This window comes from Ambystoma mexicanum, chromosome 7p (genome assembly GCF_040938575.1).
Source record: "Ambystoma mexicanum isolate Mex_15411 chromosome 7p, UKY_AmexF1_1, whole genome shotgun sequence".
NCBI classification, from domain to species: domain Eukaryota; kingdom Metazoa; phylum Chordata; class Amphibia; order Caudata; family Ambystomatidae; genus Ambystoma; species Ambystoma mexicanum.
In genome coordinates this window covers 755,463,637-755,485,566 of record NC_090939.1, presented here as the reverse complement: position 1 = coordinate 755,485,566, position 21,930 = coordinate 755,463,637, and the positions used below count along the sequence as shown (strand labels likewise).

The 21,930-nt window shown below is 43.0% G+C and overlaps 1 protein-coding gene across 13 annotated transcripts in view; it reads left to right on the top strand.

The window, feature by feature from the left end:
- The window catches only part of LOC138526302 (LIM and senescent cell antigen-like-containing domain protein 1), a 548,584-nt gene that overhangs the window by 391,885 nt on the left and 134,769 nt on the right, over nt 1-21,930 (top strand). The window lies entirely within an intron of this gene.

Below are 21,930 nucleotides of genomic sequence, written 5' to 3'. Positions count from 1 at the left end.
GCTGCGTCCAAAAAGAGTTCAGGGAACCGGAGTGGGAAAGCTAACCGGGAAAAGAGGATCATGGGTATGGGACAAGATTACCAGGTGACTGCTATGCGACACTGCTTATTTTATGCCTTGCAATTTGCTATGCAATTCTGTAGTTTTGCTAATCAAATGGGCACTTGTGTACCAACGTTAGCTATTTAAGTTTCCCTCTTCAATGAAAGCCCGGCTCGCCCTGCATTCCTCTCTTGCCCTCGGTGCTCTCTTCGCCCTATTGTCTCTGTTCACTTCAAGCGCTAATGGAGAGAAAATGCAGCAGTAATCATCCCCTCCACTCTTAAATGCCAAAGGCATGTGTAGGAGTGCTAAGCAACAATTTCTTTTATTTTTAAAATGTTTGCAAACCAGAAGTAATCAGGGTGATACTTTTTATTAAGTTTTCTATATTCCGTCTGGCAAAGAACAGTATGTGTCACTGCTTAAAGACAGTAATGCAATTCCATTCCAGTAATGCAATTCCATTCCTAAAATGTAAGTTGTTGCATAATTACAGTATTGATACTGTAAAACACTGCATCATCTCCATGCATTACAGTCAGGTTTGGGTTTGTGCATCTAAATCTTGGTGTCAACTATATTTAATTTTGTTGGGGAAGATGCACCATATTGACAAGTGAACTCTTTTGAAAATGAACATGATCACATGATCAAATTCCTTTGATGGCAAACCCAGTTCTGTAACCTGCAGGTTGCATACATCTTGCAACTGGTGGTCAACACATGAACAAACCCGTACTAATTGACATTCTATATTTCACCCTGTTGCTTTATACCAGGTACCCTGAAAGTGAGATGACCACAAACTACAATATTCCACCTAGTTTGCCCAGTTCTCTGCCTGCTACACAATCTACTCTGCTTAGTCTTTCTTTCCTCTTACATAATCAATACACAAAGCAAACTAGATGCTTACGCAAAATAGTGATCAATAGTTCCATCCAGGCTGTACCTCTACTGATCTACTGCAATACCAAACACTGTAGTTAGCCTCCAGAGCTTGTTTTACTTTGTGATTATGATTGTATTATATATTACAACCTGCAGGACACTGCTGGCCAAACTGTTGTCAGAGCCTTTTTTATGATATCTATTTGTGTGTCCCTTCATGCAGCTAACCTTTTACATTTTACACACACTCATCTATGGCTCACAAAAGTGTTTTCACCCACTCATGTAGTCGAGTAGAAGGGCGAGTAGCATTTGCAAGAGATGTTTGAAACTTTTATTTAACATTTACTTTGCAGTAAATGTCAAATGTTTCACTGTGCATGGCTGGCCTCTCGGTGGCAGCAGTGACACAAATGTAAAGTGGGAATGCAGTGACATGCACCATCTTACAGAAACCACACTTTTAATTTGTTGTCCTCCGTTGCTATGGATCGGGTGCATTTCTCTTAGGTCGAATAGGTAAACTAATTCACCCAACCTGCAGGTCTAGCTGAAGTTTAAAGAATCTGCAAGGCTAAAACCTCTCAATGTCTTATTTCAGCAGTACGCAAAATTGCTGCATTGTTGCTAACTTCATGTCTTCGGTACAAATAACATCTGGTGACATTAACATTATTAGTACAAAATTGCTAATCAAATGGGTCTTTTTGCTAATCAAAAAATCTTTAATTTGCAAACTCTGCTAATCAATTTGTGAAATCTAATTTATGCCTTGGACTGTCACAAGGGATATCAAACTCCAATCCTTGGCTTTACTCTTGCTTTACTTCATTCGGTTTTATTCAACTAGACCACAACTCCCAGAGTGTATTTGTGGACAAACGAAAGCTCAGGGCGGGACCATGGTGGCCCTGGTGACATGTCAGGGTGCACCGTTTTCCTGTAAAGGGTTAATGCCACCTCGGGCTGCTACAAAACGCTGCAGTGATGAGGAAAATGGGGAACCTTGTTATATTGGTTCTAGTAACGCACTATTTGAAGTGGCAGATCTTAAATTAATGCAACTCATGGTAATGTTGAGCGAGATCTCCCCTTCATGCTTTGGCCTCCCTCTGCAAAGTCGGAAGATCAGATTTGCTGAGTGCCGGTATCTGCGACATGCTGCTTGTAAACAAAACGATAGTGCCTGCTTCTTTAAAACGTGGTACCATGAAAACCTGTGCAATTGTTAAACCTTGCCCTTACTAAAATGTCATGTTTTCAGCAGTCCCCCTAAAATATCACTGTTGGTATCTGCAAGTCTATTTAACAACTTCATCTGGTGTCATCTGATAGTCGCTTATTTTTTTTAATTTTTTTTTTTAGTGTGCATGTTTCCACTGTCACATCAACTTTTGTAATTGTTTGTTTGGGCCGATACTTCTGCGCCACTTGGCAGATATCACTTCAATAAATATGATCTAATTCAGTCTTACTGATCCATTTCTGCTTTGTGAGACTGCATTTTTATGCACCATTAAAATGCATGTAACATTTAGTTTAGGGTAAGACCTATTTTGATAGGTTAATATTTGCGTTGCTCATTAAGTGGGCATCCCAATCTCATCCCTCCGATATACACTCCCACCCCTCAATTTCTATCCAAAAAACGGACGGTTTGCTCAAAACACACATTTTATTAAATAAAGGTGGTCTCCAGACTTTATGCAGAGGAAGTCGCTGTAGTGTTACACAATAACAGGCATCTTATTTACCGAAAACTAAATTAACCTGCTTACTCCTCACTTCCAATGGTATTCTTAAACCTCTGTATGTCCCTCCTGATTGGTCTGATTTCTGCCACAGGTATCTCAGCCTACAATTATGCTGATGATGCCCAGCTTTAAATCCATCTGGGACAGAAAAAAATCCCATCCCAGGGTTTGCACAGGGCTTTCTCACCATCAATAACTGGTGTCAAAAAATCCTCTCAAAGTGGATCCAGATTAGACGTATTATGTTTGTTAGAGCTCACCATTCCAGCTGGGTGTGTGGCGTCTGGCCCGACCACTGGGTACAGCTAATAATCTAGAACGTCCATGGACGCTGATCTTGCAATGAACTCCTTCCTGCACGTTTGCTTGGCAAGTAAATGCTTTGACATTCTGAAAAGTAGCAAAAGGGTTTTCCCCATAGAGAGTTATGATCTCTACTTCTAGCGCATCTTGACTAAGTCAATAGTGAATTTTGTGGGCTTGCCAGCGCAGCTAGTCGCCACGTTTTCTGTTGAACAACTCTTACGATGCAGAGAGGCAATTTCTCCGTCTTGAACTAAAAGGGGGAAAATGAGTGGAACTGCGTGTTCTCTGTTAGTGCTGCAAAGACATGGAACAAGCGCCCCTTGTCGGCAAGGCACTCGCTCAAAAGGTGGAAATGGGCTCAAAAACCTATATTTCTATCAGCTCTGATTACCTGTTTTAGCAAAATTCTCCTTTTTGTGTGGCGAAGTCCTTCAGCGCCAAGATGTTGCCACAGTTGCGACAATTGTGCTTTTCAAGCGTTTGATAGCATAATGCGTTCTCGAGGCCCTTTAAGTTATTTGATCGGGCAGATCATTGCCTGAATGTGCATGTTAACTGAACATTTCATTGCAGGGAAGGCTATCATGTGATTCAATGCATTATGATTCAGGAGTTTGACGATTTTGGGCAGAGATGACTACTACACTGAGGTTATATTTTGCAGTTCTGTGCGTTGGGTGTGCGATCTGATCCATCACTGAATAGTGAATGCGGGCATGAGAGCCATATGCCAAATTGACATAGTCCAGCCGTGTCTGTATTAAACCATGTCAAAATGTATTTCATAAATGTCTTTCTGCACTATTTCTGTTTTATCAGAACATTTGTTTTATATAATGCATGAATTTTGCAATGATGTATTTGTAAATCCCCCCCCCCCCTTTTCATTTTTCATTGGTCTACTTTGCTTGTTTTAAAAGATGTCCAATCAGTAAGTGTTGGGTTGTTCACCCAACTCATCCCACACCCCTGAAACTCCAGCTTTTCCAGTATTTAAAAATGAGCTCCTAATCCAGGGAAATGTGCCAAGGACTCATCCAGCGAACACTTTTCCTGAATGACAGTAGAAAGTATTGTTTCCCTTGTTAGAATGCCTACCTAGTCGTGTTAGCGTCCATGTAGTCCACTCTCTTGGTTTGTGCAGCTTCACAGTCAAAGACATGGTTCCCGGCCGTTGCGCGTGATATTGAATAAATACAAAATCGGCAACATCTTGTTTAAGGTTTTAAATGATCACCGCACAGTATGCAGACCAAAAAATCCATAAAAAAGAAAACCTGCTCAGTTTGCTAATATGTTTGAAGAACTATTCTGTCATTTGCATTTTAACAAGCAATGTACTCCTCCACCTCCAACGCTTCCCCTCAAGCATGCTTCCAAGCACTCTGGAGGAAGGGCAAGAAAGGGGTCGGGGGCAGGAGTGTGGATATGATATTATAGGTTATTTATAATGCGCTTAATACCCAGAGGTTTGTAAGCCAGGACCCAAGGATCGAACCTGTGTTGCTCCGTGTCGTCTTGCTTCCAAGGCAAGCACGTTGCCACTGAGCTATCCTCCCAGGATTGCTCGTCTGTATCGCTCTTCTTATGCTGCCCCATTGCCTCTTCAAAGTGCAAACACTGGGGGGGGGAGAGGAAGCAACGTGGTGTACGTCTCTGCCCGGGGAGCCTTTAAAGCGCGGAAGAGGAACAGGTGGGGTGGAAGAGGAACCGAGTCATGGAATACGCTCCTGACTGTGTCGGGCAGCTCCTGTGAGGGCTCGCTGCCTTTGTTTTAGCCACAGAACTAGGTGGAAGCTCGCATTGCCTTGCCTTGCCTTTCCGGAACTGTAGGAAAAGGACTCATTTAATTTTCCATTTCCTTTTACAAACGTGACATCAACACACAAGTGCTTTTAAACATAACCGCAACCTGCAAATGACTTGGAACAGCATGTCCGACTTAAAAACATGTGCTGCTACTTTCAACACAACTAGGCGCCCTCCCATTCTAGATCGGCACTATTTGGCTTCCAGAAAACCAAGCGTTTCAGGCGCGTGGTTGTTATGGGCCGGTTTTGTTGCATATTGGGGACTTTGCTCTGTGCGCGGACCTGAAGGCTGCTTGGGGTTGTTTCGGGTTCGTGGTGACTCACGAGGTTGCATCTGCCTTGGCAGGAATTGTGAACTTTTGGAAAGAAAGCCCATGAACATACACATTAAATGTATGGTTTCGCCTTGTTGATTATTTTTTGAAAGAAGCTCATGAGACCATAAGCGTTGTCTACTTGTTGGTTTTTGTTTTTAACGCTAACCAAGCCTGGCGGCAGCAAAGAGCTCTCCAGTAGTCACTGGTGTGTGGTCAAGGACCATGACGAACGATTTCAGTGAAGCGGAGGATGGCTAGAGGTATGCAGAGTCCGTAGGCTGCTCTGAACTGTTGGGAGGGCACTGGTGAAATACTGCCAAAGTAAAAGGCCTTGGTTTGAAAGCGGGGCGGCGGGGGTGGCGGTCGTTTTGTTGTGGTTGGATCATGGATTTCATCACAATTGTTGCAAGTTGAGGCTATTTCGGAGGACCATCGGGCAGGGTTATTATTATTTTTTTTTTTTTACATCTAAAAATGTTTCTGAAGAGCCATCGTTAGTGTATCAACTGGAGTAGTGGTCTGTTCCAGCGCTAGTTTAGGATTGCTTTTCTGGTAACCCTTGGAAAAGGGGACATGCTGCAGTTTCTTTTTCAACCACCAATTGTCTCTGTTGCGTCCTTCACACTTGAGCAGTTGAATTGTTGTCACTGTGAATTAGCTTTTATTATTTTCCTTTTCTCAAAACATATTCGTCATTTTTGCGTGGGCAGGTTAAAATGGGGCGACTCAAAAACGCAATGCGATGTGACGTCGTCAGAAATTAGCATAACAAGGTGAGCTAGGCATATTTCATTAAAATGGCTTTGCATTACTACCCAAATTGCACAGGGCGAGTGGCATTTGCCTTTCATAAAATCAACACACAAATCAAGAGAGGATATTGTCTTTTAATAGTGTTTTTGAAAACGTTAAAATGTGTGCATGTTTTAAACTCCAACAACCAACCCCTGCAGGCTGTTTTCTAATAATTTAGCTTGGGTGATTGGACATTTTCCTCGTAATATTCCAATTGCTCTAGCAGTGTTAATGATAGGAAATGTATGTCAAACGTGAAAGTGAAGCTGACCTAGGGAACCCACAAAATGTGGCTTTCCCTATGCACGCACTTTGAATGTGCAATTTACCCAAAATTAAAAGGCACCCTATACAAAAGAGATTGAAATGGTTTGTGGAATTGTAGATGCATTCCTCTTTTTTCCTTTTGTGACTCGTGCCATTTGAACTATATACCATAATTGGATATGGTTGCCTTTTGGCCCTTACAAGTAGCAGTTGCATGATTTAAAACGGGCCTGAACAAGAGGGCATGAGAATCCTCGAAATAAAGAACAACGTCTAAAATGGTAATCGGCCCGTTTCTGCACCCACGAGTCGGCTGCTTGGGGCGGCGAATGAAGAGTGGTGGAGAAGCAACTGTTAGCGTTGTCTGGCTTGTGCTGCTGCCCCCAGTAGCCAACTCTCACGTGTGTGTGTGTGTGTGTTTAGAAAGGTTTGAAAAAAAAAAACGTTCACCTGAAATGTGAAAGTAGAAAATCCATTTGAGCCCACCACATTCCACAACGCCACCTATGTATGTCATTTGCTTTCTGCTTTTTGGATTGATGTTCAATCTATCTTTTTTCATGTGTTTTTGTATGATTTGACGTTTGTTTCATTTACGCTGATCTCTGCATTAGTTATTGTATGTCTTCCGTTATATGTGTTCACCTGTGAAAAAAAAACATCTTTTTTTTTTTATAGAATTGAATTGCTAAGCAAAATGGGGTGGATGGTGTGTGACATGGAGGCCTTGATCACTTTTTGTTGATGGTTTCTGTAAGGAGACACAAGTGCATTGCCTGTGACCCACTAATGCTTACAGAAACTGGTTAGAAGGCATAGTACTTGGTGTACTGTAATTCCAGGAGAAATGCAAAAATACCTGTGAGATTTGAATTTTAGAATGCAACCTTTGTTACCACTTAGAACTTGCAAAGGTGGTTGCAAAAGCATCCCATACTGTATACAGGAACAATCTGCACTTCTCGAACCCCCTCCTCTAAAGGACGAGCTTTGTTAAATTAATTGATGACATGAAACTACCCTCCCACTCCCCCCGCTACTCTCTTCCCTTCTATACCTGTTGAGTGATGATGGTGATTTGATTTTTTTTTTTTTTGGGGCTATCTGAGGTATTTGACACCACTGCACTACCGTACCTTCCCTCGGGAATATGATCGATTTGCTCAAGGTGACTCCACCCATAGCATGTCAGCACTTCAAGCAGAAAAAAGTAAGTCATTTGATGATATAACTTCTGTTAATATGACATTGGCCCATGCATCCGGAGGGATTGCGCAGTACACCTTTGCTGCTAGCTTAATTAGAATCACAGTATTTGCTAAGACCTGATCCAATACAACAATCTCTAAATTGAGGTCAATAAGGTTCTCAAACGAGAGGCGGACCACAGCATGCAGAAAGCTTGCCTTCTTTGATGGAGCAACTTTGGGATGCTGTAATGGAGCCTGTCATGAAATGGAAGGGACCTCATAAAGCAAAGGAGAAGACCAACGTATTCACAGCAGGTCCTGCGTACTGCCCTGCGTAAGTTGCTATGCTCTACTACGATGCACCTGTGTTACAGCGTATCTTCGTTGGATACTCAGACACGGTATAGAATGGTGTTCTAGCTTCTTTCTTTAACCCCTAAGTGGGGTCTCCTGATAACAGGGTGACCTTTTCCGCTATACATCCCCCTATCTGTTATATATACAGACAGGAACGCAATTAGAGTAAAAAAGCAGATAACTACCCAGTGAAACGCCAAGCTGTAAGGAAAAAGGTGGATGGTAAGTAATTGTATTTGATGAGAAAATAGATCAAACTAATAGGAAAGGGACTGATCTGAATGTTGTGCGCTGTGTCCTTTTATCCTATGGGATGTAAAACTGCTCTAGCTTTGGTGTTACTGCAGGAAGAGGAATGGCGGCTTTCCCATTGAAGAGATAGAAATCCAACAAGAGCAAACCAGGAGATCGAAAGGATAAAATAGAAAAAGGAAGGTTAATAAGGACCTACCCGAACGGAACAAGGGCACTGTAACAGATCATCAAGCCCAGGTCACAGCAAAGCGTCTTATCCTGTGAAAGAGTCCCAAGGACTTGGCGTAACTGCAGGCAGAGAAGTCCAATTCCAGGTCAATAAGACTGTCCAGTGTCGGAGTTGAGGTCTGTATTGCAGGGTTGTAGCGTTTCCAATGGTGAAGTATCCGGCTGAAAGTAAACTGCTGTGTGACAGCAATGAGGAGTTAAGGTGTTGCTGAAGAAATGTTTGCGTGCCCCAGGGTGGCGAGGAGTGCCGTGGACTGTTGAGGTAGAGAGCCGCAGGGTGGCAAGAATCAAAACGGCGAGTGGATGAGCGGTGGAGCAGCAAGGAAATGCAGCTGCAGGGCTGGCGGTATCCAAAGCCGTGAGGCGGCGAGTGAATGAACCGAGGAGCAGCGAGAAAATGAAGCTGCAAGGCAGCGGGTTCCCAAAAACTGTGATGCTGTGTGAAAGAGCCGTGAGGCGGCAAGCAAGTCCAAATAGTAGACCAGACAAATTCTTGAACAAAAAGGAATATAGCTGCAAGGAATGAACAGCTACGGGTATCGGTGTAACTTCAGTCAGAAGCACTGATTCCCGGAAGTATTCAGAATAAATACGCTGCTTGAAGTTCATCAGGTTGCGTAGGCTCCACACGGTGCATCCAACCCAACGCGAGAGAGTGGAACGCAAAGACGGCATTGCAGAACTTTCTCTTAAGAGCCACGGGAACCGCCACTGGTGCCAGACGATAGTGGGAAGCCTAAGCCTTTTGTTAGATATGTTAGGCTTATTGCTGATTGTGACAACCTGTCACTTTCATGCCTCGTTTCCCTTTGCCAACAAATACTTTCCATGTCTGTATTGGCCTGTGCAGGATGTCATACTGTATGGGAGTGCAGTACTAGCTGTTATTTTCCCATTGGCATGTGGCCTCAACAGACTGGGACAGATCAACCATCCTACGGTCCAGGTGACTGGATAGAGGTGCAAGACGTGGATTTCGATGATGAGGCTGATGTGCTTTTGGTTGCCCTGCAAAACAGCCTGGCACCCGCACCTTGCGTTCCTGGATGAAGAGGGTTTACTCAGAACTGGAAACGCAGAAGTGGGATTTGTGCCTCTTAAATCATCTATGCCCGCTTAGGAGGACAGTGTAAAAGCAGCACTGGGGGCTGTGAGCTCCTCTCCAGTGGCAACATGGTGCACTGTCTGATTACATTTGCATAATAAAGTCAAGGAAGAACCCCACCATGAAAAGCCCATGACCAGGACGTGTAACCGCAAGATTCCATGATTTGTGCCCCAAAAACCTGGCTCTCTTGAATGACACTGCCAGCAATCTTGGGGCTGTCATCCCATGTACACCTTTACCAATCTTCCCAGTAGCCTCCATCTCCTTGACACAGAGCCCATCGGACCTGACTTGCCCCCTTCAAAGCATGCATCATAACATCTATCGCACTGACAGCGTCGCCCGCAGCAGCTTTACCCCCAGCACCGCAATCCTAACTATTGGCCATCAACATCCCACTAACACACTTGCCATGGTTGCTCCCCATTATAGCATCGATATCTCGCCCCAACCAACCCAGGGTTCCAAGGAAAAAGGGTACTGGAGCCCTGTTGCCAGACTACCTACCCATTGCAAGCAATTAACCCAATGGATAAACAGATGCTGTTTAGCATTTGCAAACATTGCCTGTGAAGGATGGCAATTACTGTTAAAACAGCTGGTCACCTTTTAACAGTATGAAGAATGATAAATCATAAAGTCAACTTTGGTGGGTCTGGAAAGGTTGCTTCCCCCTAATCTTAATCTGACAACCATGATACTGTCCTTTGCACATGCAGGCTTCGCGGGGGGAACCAACCTAGCACATTAAGAACAGGATACATTCTGGCAAGTGATACACCAACATGCCAGTTCTTCATGGCCATGTGCCTGCTTTCTCACTCCCCTACTTAGTCAGGCAAGTATCTCTTGTATCCACCTCGGGCCAACCCATGATTGACCTATGCACACCACCTCCTGAGGACTGGACCACCCCCTCCCAGATGACTGTGAACGAATGTCTTCATGGATCCTCCTTCATATATATATATATATATATATATTTATGTATGCATTCGTTTTGTTTATATTTGATCCCTTTCGCCAAAGCGCTGAACACACATTATTTAAATAATCAGGGCTCAATTTTCGCTTGCCATTTACCATTATTTACTCTTTGCTGGTAACAAACGGTGTGCTGTGTGTTTGTAGGATTGACGTGGCAAGTCTCTTTATGGCTGGTTAATACCGTGCACCTTCAAATGTTTACCACAACATAATTAAAAGCAGTAACAAAAAAATGAAGTGAAAATTCCATTAAAGGAGAAGCAGGAAGCTTAGCTTTAAGAGGGGAACAAAAGTAGGGGAGGGGCAGAATGTACAGATCGAGCAAGGGTACTCCAGAGTTTAGGAGCGAGAACTTGGTATGAACGAAAGCGATTAAGAGACTGAGCATACAGTGGATCAGTAACAACCAAACGAAATTGTGAAGAGGAAAGTTGGAGTAGCTACATAGACAGATACCCGAAAGGAAAGCTGAGCATTTAAAAACCATGAAACCATGTTGCATCACTACCCACAAATGGACAAAAAGGAACGTGGTCACGTTGTTCAACAGGGTTTGATGTAGTCCTGAATGAACTGAAACGACACATCGTGTTGGTATTAAGTTAAATGACACTGTACATTAATACTGTTTGTTTGCAAATGCATAGCAAGGGAAGCAGATGTTGCAGACTACAACTCCCGTCATCCCTCCTACCGAATATCCAGGGTGGGGCAAATGGGAGTTCTAGTCAAAAACATTTGGAAAATAGTTGCAAAGAATAAGGGGATCACTCATCTGGCTTGAGGGCAGAGCGGAGATGAAAAAAGTCCTGTTAATTGACATCACTAAACCTATTGTATTTCTAATTATGCTGGCGTTCATTCACCGAAGCAAGGAAAGCAGAGTGCGCCACCTGCAGCTGACCGGGTTTTTTTGGACCAACTCCTATTATCCTTCGCCATTGAATATCCTGTGATGGGCTGATAGCAGTTGTAGAAAAAAATGCAAGCATACGCATGCCCGACTGAGTGGGCTATTTTATCCGTACCCCGAAACAAATAAGCAGTGAAGTGAAAGGCCACACACCTACAGTATTCTTACATCCACGCCACACCTTGGTGACAGCTGCAGAATAATGGCATCACTTATCAGAATCTTTTTCGGGCAAAAGGGTGTTTGTACTTAATAAAGTAAAACTGATAAACTGGTAAATGCTGTTGGTAAGCATTATCATTCCACAACATAGAGGGGCAACTCCTTTGTAGATACAAATGAGAAACTACGTTAGTGTTTTCTAGCCTACTACTGTGCCTTATAAATGGAGTAGGCCATTTGTTGCTCTTGCGTCTATTGGCAGGTTCTAAACAATAAGGGCGCACTTAAGAGGCAGCGCTACAAAACCATTCAGAATAAATAATGGTATGAGGACTGTTTTAGTGTGCTGGGTCATATTGAACCCATGTCATGGAAGGACTTGTGTACCATGGGTAGTGTTTACAATTTAACCGTTTAACTATTTTGCATACTTTTCTGTCTATGCCTCCAAGTTGACGTAACTCGCTACACAAGTACAGTTGGAGAAATTAACCTCATTCCTGAATCTGAGAATACTAGGCTAACAGTGACTCTGATTAGTTAGTTTTATTTCATTAAATTCAGGCGCTGGCTTTTGCATACAAAGAGTAGAATATTTGAAAACATGTTTGTCACACTCGAATACTTTTTCTTAGGGTTCGTGTTTAGGGAAATGTGGAGTAGTTGGAGAAAGGTGGCGAAGAAAAGTAAAATAAATCAGAGGGTCCAAGTCGGCATGAGTCAACTTGCAAAGTAGACCTCCTTTTCTGAGTTTTGATGACGTTTACTAAAGTGCTGTTTTTAAGAAAATAGTTTTTCAATCCTGTGTGGGTGGACGAGCTTTTGATCAGTGGCCACAGTATTCGTCTGTCGATTTAAACCTCTCTGCAATTATTGCTCATTTCCATCGTTTTGTAACATTTTACTTTGGCCATCAACATCATTTATAGTAAGTAATGTAAAATGATTTTGCGTACTGCACTACCACCATTTTGGGGGCTTTGTTGCACGCTGCTCTCCAAGAAAAGAGGGGAAGTGGTTGGTAGCTATTGGGATAAGAGAGGGAGGCTGGCATGAATCCTGGCGTGTTTGTTCTTGCAGACCTGAAGTACAGCGGCAGTTAGACTACATCCATGCCAATCAGAATGTTCGGAAGGTGCTCTCTTTCTACATGTATAGAATACAGTCCAAGCATTGTGACTCATCCTGCCGTGACTTAGACATGGGGGAGCGAGGGAATTCATGGGTAGGGCAGAGCCTACGGGTCTGGCCTGGCTCTTAGCACCAAAGCCAAGACAAGGAAATGGCCATGCAAAACGCATAAAGGGCCTATCTCGGGGGCTAAGGGAAAGAAAATGGGCAGGAGTCAACAAAACGGGCTAGAAGCGACTGGGGTGGGAAATGACGCTGAGGGGGTGAAGAAAAGGCTTTGGGCAAGAAGAGGCTAAAGGGGTTACAGGGTGCAAGAAAGGGGGGTAAATGGATCTGGGCGGGGTACAAAAGGGGCTAAAGGGGTTGGGGCAACAAAAGGGGCAACAAAGGGGCTAAAGTGGACCAAGGGTTACAAAAACGACAGGAGGGCAACAAAAGGGGCCGAGGGCAAGAAAGGGTGTAGTGGTACTTTGGTGGAATTTGTGCTGGTATTTTGTTGGTGCTTGGGAAAGGGGGAAGAAAAGGGACTAGTGGCCCTTGGGCTGGGGAGGATTGTTGAAGGTGGTGCATGGGCAATGGTGGAGAAGGAACAGGAACAGGAACAGCATGGAGGATGACTGCGCTAGGGGTCCTGGGTGTGGGGAGTGGAAAACCAGGTGCACTTACCTGCTTCAAAGTCATCACGCTGCACTCCATAAATGTATAGACACCCTTCCCCACTGCAGCCAATCCATGAGGGCTGGGACAGGAAGTAGGGCAACATTGCTCCTGTATTGAACTTCACATCGGCTAAGGTTTTTTAAAAATGCGTTTCTCCTTGTTACAGGCAGCAGGTGGAACGTGTGGCTTTCCCCTGCTTTGGGCAGGCACTGACCTGATGGGAGAGTCACGCCAGAGCCCCATTTTTGCCTGGGCTGGCCCGAACCTCACCAGGCTTGCTCAATCTACTGTGGCTCTCTGCTGCCTTCTTCCACACTCAATTTACCTTTGTCCCCGCACTGCCTCTCTCCCCGCGGTACTCCACACAATGCTCTCCCTGCTCCCAAACCAATAACAAACCATGAAAAGTGTCTTTGATGTCCCTTTTCAGATTCTGTCAGTGGCTATCTCTGCCGAGAAAAATTGTCAACATTTTACCCGTTTCGAGCACATGTGAGAACGAGGGAAAAAATGTTAACATGATGCTTAAAGCCTGTTTAGACCTCCATAGGGCTCATTATACCTCCAACCCGACCGCTTCCACGGTCCATAAAGCTTAAATAAACATGGGCCTAAAGGAATTCTGCTTCCCATATAAGGCTGTCCTAAGGAGCAGTGTCAAGCCTTTTCCAAAAAAGAGGCCAGATGCTGCTCTTGTGCCTATTGACCGGCTTCTAAACAACAAGGAACCCATAACCAGAGTCGCTGCAGGCCCATTGGGGCATTTACAGCGGGTCAAACTGCATGCCCTCCATCCCCTCGTGAAGACGTGGGCTGACGTGACCGCGGAAGCGAGGCTTGGAATGATCAGCGGGGGCTCATAGCGATACATGCGTGTGCTTCTCTAGCTCCCGCCGATGGCGCAAGTGAAGCACGTGACAGCCTCCCGTGAGCTACTAGCATTCATCGTTTGGCTTGGATTCCTTTCCGCGGTTAATCATTCTTCCCTGAAGTGTTTATTAAACATGAAATAGCGTGTCTACTTTAATTGCACTCTTTTGATTCCAATTATCTCCACTTCCACGCGTTTTTCTTCGTTCCAGTTCGGCAGCAGGTGCCTGTCGCCCATGCTATGCCGTTTCAAATGTGGTCTCGGCATGCGATCTTCAGTTTTCTTTTCTTTTGGTTTCCGGTGCTTTGGGATTTTTTCCAGTGGCATTATTTTTGCTTGATGTTCATATTCCCTGTAGTCCTTTATACACACTTAACTATTTTTCTGCTTGGCTTTTTCCAAAATGTATTCTACTTTCCCTTGTTTCTCGCGCTATAAAAAAAAAATGCACGTCTTTGTGGATCTTAGTTCGGTTCGGATTCCCACACAGTTCCTTAATGAGACTCTTGATTTTGAATGGTTTCGCACTACTTGGAGCGTATAACGCCATGGTCTGTTATGGTTTAGTACAAACAGACCTGGGCACTAAAATGTACATAAATGGCTGCATTGATATCGATGCAGACACATAAACCTATTAAAAACGTCCTATTGGGCAGATCTAGTCCACCCATTTCATTGTTGGTGTAGCATCAGAGAGTCTGCGCCTAGTCCCCAACTCTACCTTTGCTCTTCTTCTATGATTATTCCCAAGCTTGTCCCATGCATGCTAGAATTGGGCCTTTGCCCGTGCCCTCGCTGCCCGTGCTAGAAGTCTGGTCTGTGCATGTATCATCCTTTGTTGCTGCTGATCCGCACCTGGCAAGTGTTCCCTTGTTCCATCGCTACACATCTGCAGAAATGTGCGCCTTACTTATACCATGTATGCCTGTCCAATTCCATCCCTAGCTGCGTCTTTAAAGGATACATATTCAGGTCCTTCCACCTTTGTGTGAGACGGTGGGCAGTCATAATGTCGACAGTCAAAATTTCGAAAAATAAATGTCGAAAAAAATAATGTCGACAAACAATAATGTCGACATTTTTTCGATATTTTTTCGAAATTTTGTATTTATTGTATGAATAAATAAATATATATAACTAAGATGTGTTGAGTATGAGGGGTGGGAGGTGTGGGGGGTGGCAGGGGGTCTTGGGTGAGAGGGTTTGGGGGGACATCCCCATAGTAAATGATACTCTTTTTATTTATTTAATTATTGAATAAATAAATATATAATTAGTATGTGTTGAGAATGGGGGTGTGGGGGGGGGGTGGCAGGGGGGTGTTGGGTGAGGGGGGGTTGGGGGGACCCCCCCAATAGTAAATGATACTCTTTTTGGTTATTTATTGAAAAAATAAATAAATATATAATTAAAATGTGTTGAGTATGAGGGGTGGGAGGGCGGTGGTGGGAGGTGTGGGGGGGTGGCAGGGGGGTGTTGGGTGAGGTGTTGATAGTTCTAAGTGACATTTTTTTTGTCGACATTTTTTTTTTTCTAAAAAATGACTTTTTACATTAGAAGTATAGGATGTCGACATTATGTTTTCGAAAAAAAAATTTTGACATTTTTGTTTGTCGACATTTTTTTTTCGACATTATGAATATAAACCGTGTGAGACATGCAGATGTCCCACCACCGTTGCGCTGTCTGCTATCTTTATCTTTGTAGATCTGTGCTCCCCCAAAGCGAGAACAATAGTTTCTGGTGGGATACTGGTCCTGAAGTTGCAGTACCCAGCTAGGCTGGAAATAAAGGACCAGGTGGCTATCCCCCTGATTAATGGCCAGGCTTGGTCGTTTTATGGGTCATGTAGATTTGTGATTCGGGTGATGGTTACATAGTTCTTTGGCTGTCTATATTGTGCTTAACAAAGGGTGTTAGAGCAATTTAACAAGCTGAGAGGACCCAGATCGTAGATGCTAGTTAGTATAAAATCCCACAGTGCCCCGCCTACCTGGTACACTCCAGCCAATACTGTGGTAGCAACATCTTCACCAGAACTGCTCCTAAACGTGGCGGTGATGCAGGATCAACGTCACCCACTCCCTTATTTGGGGGTTTCACCACAGAATGAAAATACAAGTAGCCCCCATGGGCACATGAATCCTACAGCGGAAAAGCCCACTTTCTGCTTCAATTTTTAAAATCGCAGAGCAGTAGCGTAATCTTAAGGCAGAGCAACTTAAACAAGTACAGGTTAACAAACGCATCACAGACCACTTTCCTCCGCAACAGCAGCACGTCGCATTATCGCAACTCCCACCATTGGCCTAACCTTCTTTCCTCTTTGTTACAGGGACTCAGTATATTGTAGGGTGAACAAAGATTTACACAACACATGTACTCGCACCACAGTATAACACACTATTCAAACCTCTGCTTGCACAACGTTAAGCAAGCACCCTCCCTCCCCCCAAGTGCAACATTCAGCACGTTGGTTCAAGATTGAATTCCAAGACATACCTTGTACATGAGGCCATGCCAGTGACATATGGGCATTTTACAAACCACTGGCAACAGTCGCAAGTCTAAATACAACCACACAATTCTCTACACAACATGCACCTAAACGCACACGGCTGCTTCAATGCATCAAATTCCTACAATGGCACAATGAACACAGTAAACACACCAACACTACTAAACAACACTACAAATGTACACTGCACCCTCAAGCAGACGTCAACCTCAGCACACCATGCCACAGCATAACCACTTAATACAAACCCACACACTATGAGCTCATACAATAACAGCAGGCACCCGTTCAACGTATTACCACAGGAAAATTACACATTATGTCCTCCACCCCCATGGCATTAACACACCATCAGAATGTGACCATCACCACTGCCATGTCCCAATTACAACCAATATGCCACAATCCATGCCATGCTATAAGAAACGTACTTTTAACACTTTCACATTACAATTTCTGCATGCACAGTACCATGAGAATGGCATCTGTGAGTGTGTGGAAGCTTGAGCTTTTTTAAAAATTTTTATACAAATTGATGCCCGTCATTCTATCTCTCTAGTGAAATCTACTAATTTAACCTCATTTTCATAATGCTCACTGCTGAAAAGTATAGTGCAACCTTTTCTCGGCTGGCACTATCTTCTGACACCTCTATCAGCTGCCTGTAGATTGGCAACATGGCAGTTGGAGAGTTACATGTGCATCCCCTGAACACCATGCCCAGGAGGATGCCTTTAACAGTGGGCACCCCTGAACAAAATTGTACATCAATTGTGTACCATCAGGGCCTGGTGCCAGTTAATTAGTAATTATAAGGTGTAACGGTTTATTGAGAAGCCACCCTCCACACAGGAAGTCCCTTCCCTCACCACTCGAGTGGTTATTTGACAAACTGTTTAACAGATTCTTTTTTTTTTTAGCCCTATCAAAGACACATATCATGCCCCTTCGATCTCTCGCCCCTGAGCTAACAATGAACCAAGAACCAGGCCGGTGTACAGGAAATATATTGGTATTTAAAAAATGATGGAGATTAGCATGAAAATGTAAAAAAAACTATCCATGGCACAACACAATCAACTTCTCTCAGCATAAATCACAAAAGTGAGTTTAAAAAGAAAACCATAACAATTGTACACTCTCTCTGCCAATTTCACTTCACAAAATAATTACACTGATCAATAGTATAATTTCGCCCAAACTTTTGGTTTAAAAAAACAGGGTGATTTATTCCATTGTTTTTCAGCCCCACACCATTGCTTTGGTCTAGGTTTGGGAAGTCAGACAGAAAAGTTGGAATGCTTGGGGGAATTTTGGATTTCAGACCCCCTTACTGAAAGGCCTGTGTTGGTGAAGCTGTATAAAAAGGTTGTACCAATTTAAGAATGAAGACGCCCCTCTGCCTTAAAGAAGTCAGGGTAAACTGGACAACAAGGATTACCCAATTAATTCGAGGCTGTAGTTTTCAGCACACCTTGGAAAGTGAGCTTTGTTAATTTCGAATTTTAACAAAATTCACCCCACATTGTTCTGCCAAATGGGGAATTAATATATATAGTTACATAGGCTAAGGTTCTACACAGTTTTGCCCCTCACCCACCCACTATAAAAGGAAAGGATTCAAGGCAAGCAGACCCCCCCTCCCCATTTTGTGGTTTTCCAGGGCTTAGTTCTACTTACATATCAAGCCTCTGTTTAAGGTTCAGGAAAGCCATCTGCATCTCTGGACACTATGGAAAGATAGGGCAGGGGACTGGTCAATCCACTCTGCAAGATGGCCTCCCGCTCTCCACCACAGGACCCAGTCAGCTTTGAGGCCTTCCTAGAAATAGACCGCTCCACCCAGATGCACTCTCAGCAATCTCCTCTGGTGTCTCCTTACAGCTGTCACATGGTAAGTTTCAGCAGCCTTCCTGGTCTGTCTCTTCTCTCTGTCCTCCTGTCTTTCTCCTTTTTCTGTCTCCCCAGTTTTTGCTTGTGCATCTGTCCTAGTACAGTCCGCCTTATATAGCAGCAATGACCCCACCAATTTTACAATCTTGGAAGTACCCTGCAATAATCCCTGCCACTAGGATTGGACAGTTACCCATCTCGCTCCCAACACAGCTTCTAAGCCAGGATTGGTTTAGGGGTCTAGAGCAATTTATGACAATTGCTATTTGTAATCGCCCCATTGATCTCCTTTCAACGTTTTGGCAAAAACAAGTTATGTATCACAACTTCATAATTTTAATGGCATCTGCCATACCAAACATATTTTCTGTTTTAGCAGATCATGGAGAATCCGATAAGCCGACCACCAAATCTGACTAATGTAGCATGGCCATGTGGCACATTTCTGCCGTTTCCATAAAAAGCACAACAGTTATGAATATGTAAGTTATTAAGCATATCACCGATTTCAGTTTCCACTGACTCACCAACTCTCACATTTGGAACATGTTCAGATCAGCCAGAAACTTAGTCTACTGGCCATTGAAATGGATGCCCCCATTTTCACACATTCGTCGTGCGCCAGCCAAGGGTGAGTTTCCTTGAAGTCCCTGCTTTCAGAGCCAGCAGGTCTAGGGAATACTGTATTTCGACACCTTTAACAGCACACTTTGTATTGCGGGTGGTCATTAGATGGGAGATGTGACATCCAGGCTGGAAGTGGGAGTTTTCCTTTGTGAAGCTTTGCCCACGGCCAGAAACAGGGTCTGCCTTGGGCTGACATTTTCCACGAAGACAAAGTGGCTCTTCAAATGTCACTGGAGTTTTGTAGATGAAACTTAATATACATTGCTTTTGTCAACCCCCACACATCATGTTTTGTTTTCCTGACATTGTTCTGTGAGCAGTAATTTTTTTTTCACGTTTGCTTTTGAAAGCCGTTTTTATTTGCACACACATGTGCAAGGCTTTTTTTGTTTCCAATGTTTAAAAATCCTTTTTTCCATTTGACAGGGATATTTGACTTCTCCTTTTGTAAATTAAAATGCTGCTTGTCCATTAGTAATGACAGATGGCCCCTTTCCACATGGCTCTTTAACTTTACTTGAAAAACAAAAACAAAAGCCAGGCTGTTTTGGTTTCAGTGTTTAAAATCTTGCTATTCCTGTTAAAGGGAATTCTGTTTGGGGCCTTTAAATGAACCCCCTAAAGGTATATTTAGTTTCATACAGTGGTCCATGGGAATACAGTTACACTGGCCAAAACCCTTTTGGTGTCTTATTTTCAGCCTGGTTTACAGTGACTTGTTCAACTGTGAGGGCATTTTTGTGCCTTGGTCGTCTGGCACTGATTTTAACCCAAAACAAGAGAAAGAGAGGAAGTGGGCAACACCATGAAGGAAAGAATGGGACACCCAGTAAATGATAACGTACATAGTAGTAGAAGGTGCCCTCCAGTATCCACAATACATAATGTGGTAAATCAAAATGGGGTAAGAAACTGAGGAAGTACTCCTCGGAACTGGTTGCACTCCAATAACTTGTGCTATAATCCTTAAATCAAATACAATGGTTCAATTATTGTATACAAATTGTATTTATTTTAAATTTTGACTACATATTCTCGAGCATGCACAATTCTGAGGCAGACTAAAGAATATACACAAAATATATAAATATGATCTCAAAAGACAAACTAGAAAAAAATAGCCAACTGGTGTGTATATAAAAACTCAGTTGGCTGTCTGGGATTTGTTTAAAAATGATGTGTAGATGTTTAATAATAAAATGCAATACAAAATCAGAAAAAAATCTAGTGGTACGGACATGTGCAATTATTTTAGTATATTTTAAATTTGGATTTCATAACGGTTTGATTTGCGGCCAAAAACATGAAAATCCAAGTACCATAAAGATGCACAGCCCAAAAAAAGAAGCAGAACCTAGAACAACAAATGTAAAATACCAAGTGAATGCAAAACCGGCAATGTCTGAGTAGCTGGAAATACTGATACAAAATGTCATTATAGCGATTAAATTGAATAGTCACATAATGTGTGGCGTATCGAGCAAGATTCGGTAAAAACTGAGGGGAACATTTCAAAGCCAGCGTTTTAAGAATGCTAGCCCAAAAATGTGCGTGCACGTAGAGCTCAATGATGTCATCACGTGAACGTGCATGATGACTTTATAAACGGGAAGCCATGAGAACACGGTAACCGGAAGAGTAAGGAAAAAATACACTAAACATTTCCACCTCGGATTTATCTTGCAGTATAATACTAAGTTAACTACAAATAAGGTGAAAATGAAAGTGTTAAATGTAAACAAGAAAATAAACACAACACCACTAAATAGAATCAATCACTGCTTTTAAAATGCAAACGTTGTACACAGTGTTAATGCTAACTGCATACTAAACACAATCCATTCATAATGAGACATGCTGTATCATCTTTTCACATCTGTATACAAACCTTTGTCCTGATCGAACAGCAGGAAAAATGCATGTGCATACGGCTCCTATTTCACATATTGTTCAATGAACAGTCAGGTCGTTGAATAAGCAGATGTAGATACAAAAAAAGAACCAAAGATACATGTTTAATCTGCTCCCTTTAATTACAGTCTCAAGAATCTGGTTTTTATGTACAATGCGGGTATCGTACATAATCATGAAAAACAGGTTATGCAAATATGTACACAGGGACATCTTTTGGGGGTCGCGAGGAGTCGCACCTGCGACCCCTGAGGTCTCCCTTTGTACCCCTGTAGTCTCCCTTGCTACCCGTAAAAATAAAAGCTAAAGAAAATACATTTTTTTTTTCTTTTACAAAAAAAAAAGGAAATCGAGGCTCCTGGGCTGTGGCCAGTAGCATGTGTCTTTGTTTCTGGAGTGGCTGATTTTCTTATAGCTGTAGCAGTTAAGATGGCTACATGGGTTGAACGCTCGCTGCTGCAATGTGTGTGTGATCTGCAGGTTTCAGGTTCGACTCCTGGCAAGGTCCACAGTCTTTCATCCTGCTGAGGTTGATAAAGGAGTACCAACACAGGTTGGGTAATATTGCATGTATATTTGTTCTATATGAAGCACTTAAGCATATGTGCTATATAATAACACATCATTATTGTTTGGCCTTGGACGTCTGCTTGCATTCACAGTAATTTGGTAATATGAGCCTATACACACTGATATTAATAATACATATGGTGATCCATTCTTGTTTAAATGTATATCACTTTACAGTCATAACGTAACCATATTTTTTGTAGTGTACTTAGAAACAATGCTATGTTATGCCACTTCCTGCTTTGTCAGAGGGTGAAAGGTCATGTTCCATCGATTCCCTTTTTGCCACTTTGGGGTGGGTTCAAATGACCTCACTTTCTGTGATGTCATCAGAGGTCAAGGGTCATGCAATGTCACTTCCGC